The sequence below is a fragment of the Eurytemora carolleeae genome, unplaced genomic scaffold (genome assembly GCF_000591075.1).
Source record: "Eurytemora carolleeae unplaced genomic scaffold, Eaff_2.0 scaffold910, whole genome shotgun sequence".
In the NCBI taxonomy this organism is placed as follows: Eukaryota; Metazoa; Arthropoda; class Copepoda; order Calanoida; family Temoridae; genus Eurytemora; species Eurytemora carolleeae.
In genome coordinates, this window is record NW_019396803.1 from 82,315 (window position 1) to 85,101 (window position 2,787).

Sequence of the window (2,787 nt, forward strand, 5' to 3'; positions counted from 1 at the left end):
CAAGAGATGATAAAATTGTGTAGAACTAATTCTTAAACAATTTTACCACCTTCTGACGAACGTTGCCGATCTATGATTCCCGTTAAAAAACGTTAAAATTATGTACAACTACTTTTTCGGGATATGCAAAATTTTACTTGTCATGTTAATTGATGCCTCTGATCGGTCACCCGGTTGCCCGGAACCGTGAAGCAAAGGCACTCCACAATGGGTTTGCCTAAAAAGCATTCCTCACAACGCCCTCACGGTGGACTAAGCCAGTGGGGTCGGTCAAATAGGCCTAGGATTAGGCCGGGTACTGTAAAAAGTCTGAACGCACCATGGGAGTTGTCATAGTTAGCCCTCCGAAAATTGATCCCTGTCGTATGTTAGTCTGGTTAGGGCGACGTACTGTACAGAATATGGAACCGGGCTACCATAGGATCGGTTCAGTACACGCTGTTATCTGGCAGGCCGGTACAAACTGGACAAGTCCTGTTCGAATTCAAATTTTCTACGGCCCAGAGTGCCCTGGAGGTCAAAGGAATTGAGTCATTGCCACAAACTCAAATTTTCTAATCCCTTTACAGCCTGTTGGTGTAAACCCATGATATTTCAAACTAAGATTACTTGATCTAACAGAATTTATTGTTTGAAATATGGAAGGTCTACAGCATTGGGCTGCAAAAATATAAGGATTAGAAGAAAAAGTTAATTCCTTTAACTTTCCTACTAAGTAGTTTCAAAAAGTTATAACTCTACCGTGAAATTTAATTCTTTAAATTTCTAATAAAACTTCCGATAACTATTAAATATTTACTGATTTCTTTTCTAAGAAAGTATCTAGATAAGGAACCAAATTTAACAAAAACTGGGAAGTATTTGAACCAGTAAAAGCTACATAGATCCATTTATCATAAACATTAACCGGTAAACAAGTGGTTCAGCTACTTCTCACTTTTCTTAAATATTGTTCCATGTAACTTATTGTCTAAGTCTAAGAAATTAAAGAAGTGAAAACAAAAGGGATTTTATCATTCTCTGTACGGGGCAGACACAATTTGATAATGTTTTTGATAAAAAGCTCAGATTTTCTTAGCCATAAATCTTTAAAACCCAATGATATTTAAATTTATGAATTCTGGTAGATCAGATAATCTATAAGTTTGAAATGTCACAGGTTGCAAAGGAATAGGGATAAGAAAAATTCAGTTTGTGGCAATTCCTTTCTTTTTCATATAGTTAAATTTTCAATGTAGTTAAATTAATCTTACTTTAGCATGTTTAAATTTAAAGCGACCGTAATTGCGAAAAATTCAAGTGACCCTCCATGCAAAGATGGCCAGGTTTACAACGGTACCCTCAAAAGCTTTGTCTAAATAATTAGATATTCAAGTTTTTATATCTTCAAACTTTTTTTCATTTTCGGATTCTCTACGAAATTGACTTGTGCTTTCCTTACTCAAAAATGGAGAACCTCAAAAGGATAATCACTTTACGAGTATGATAAACGACATTCTCTTCTTTATTGTTGGTGGTGTTCGCGAAAAATGGAAGGGAGTATAGGCTTATGGCGATAGATAATCGCTTTTGATCGCTTCTAATCTTACTTCTATCTGTTGCGTCTATAAGGAGAAAATTGTTAAAAACGACTTATACTGAAGAACATAGCGTTCAGACAAATTCAGAATGTTGCAATATACGACTCGGATCGTAAAAAAAATCTATTTAATTTCTAACAAATCATTTAGATAGCACAACCTATAGCCATAGACTATTTTTCGACGCATTCATATATAGTCAATAATTCATAATATTTTTTATTCGTTTTCTATTCCTTATTCACTGAAAAGTTGAATTTTATATTTGCATATATTTGAAAGCAGAATATGATATTCATCATATACTATTGCTTGTAGGAAAATATCAAAGTATCCTTTCATCTTTAGTTCCCTACAATATATATTTATATCATTTACTTTGTATTTGGATTAAAGGGAGTGACCGGCTATGTAAGGTAGTTGAACTAAGTATGCAGTGTTGTTGAAAGCTTCTTTCGGATTCACTTAAGACATATAAAACTTTTTAATGATCAGTAAATCCTGAGTTTGAACGCAAATTTGACGTTCAAAACTCCTACGTTGGGGGTGGATACGTTTTCTGAATCGGTTTTTTTAAATTATTAAATAACAACGACGAAAAAAAGTAAAAATCATACAGTAATCTAATTAGATGGTTTGGAACATATTTCTAAAAAATTGACATTAAATCAATGCTAAAATCAATCATTTCGTTTTCATCATTATATTGAATTTCTTATTTTCTTTGAATTTATTCGCAGATTTCTTAAAATTCTTCAAATGTCGTCTTTTCAATAATAATTCTAGAAAATTTGCAGAAAATCTTTGTGAATAATAAGGAACCGGAATAATGAGAAAATAGAAACTAATAATTGAACAAGATTACTTATTTTTGATGATAAGATTAATTTTTATTTTCTCAACCGGTTCCGAAACAACTAATTAGTTTAAAGTAGAGTTTTGTTTACATTTTTTCTCGTCGTTATATTTAATGATTGAAAAAAAACTAAATCTGAAAACGTATCCACCCCCAAGGTAGGAGTTTTAAACGTCAAATTTGCGCTCAANCTTTGCAATCTGATGGCATAAACCTTTAATATTTCAAACTGAGATAATTTGATCTATCAGAATTCCAAGTTTGAAATATCTAAGGTCTACAACATTGAGTTGCAAAGATATAGAGATTTGAAAGTCAAATTTTGTTGCAAAGGCTCAAATTCTTTGTTTT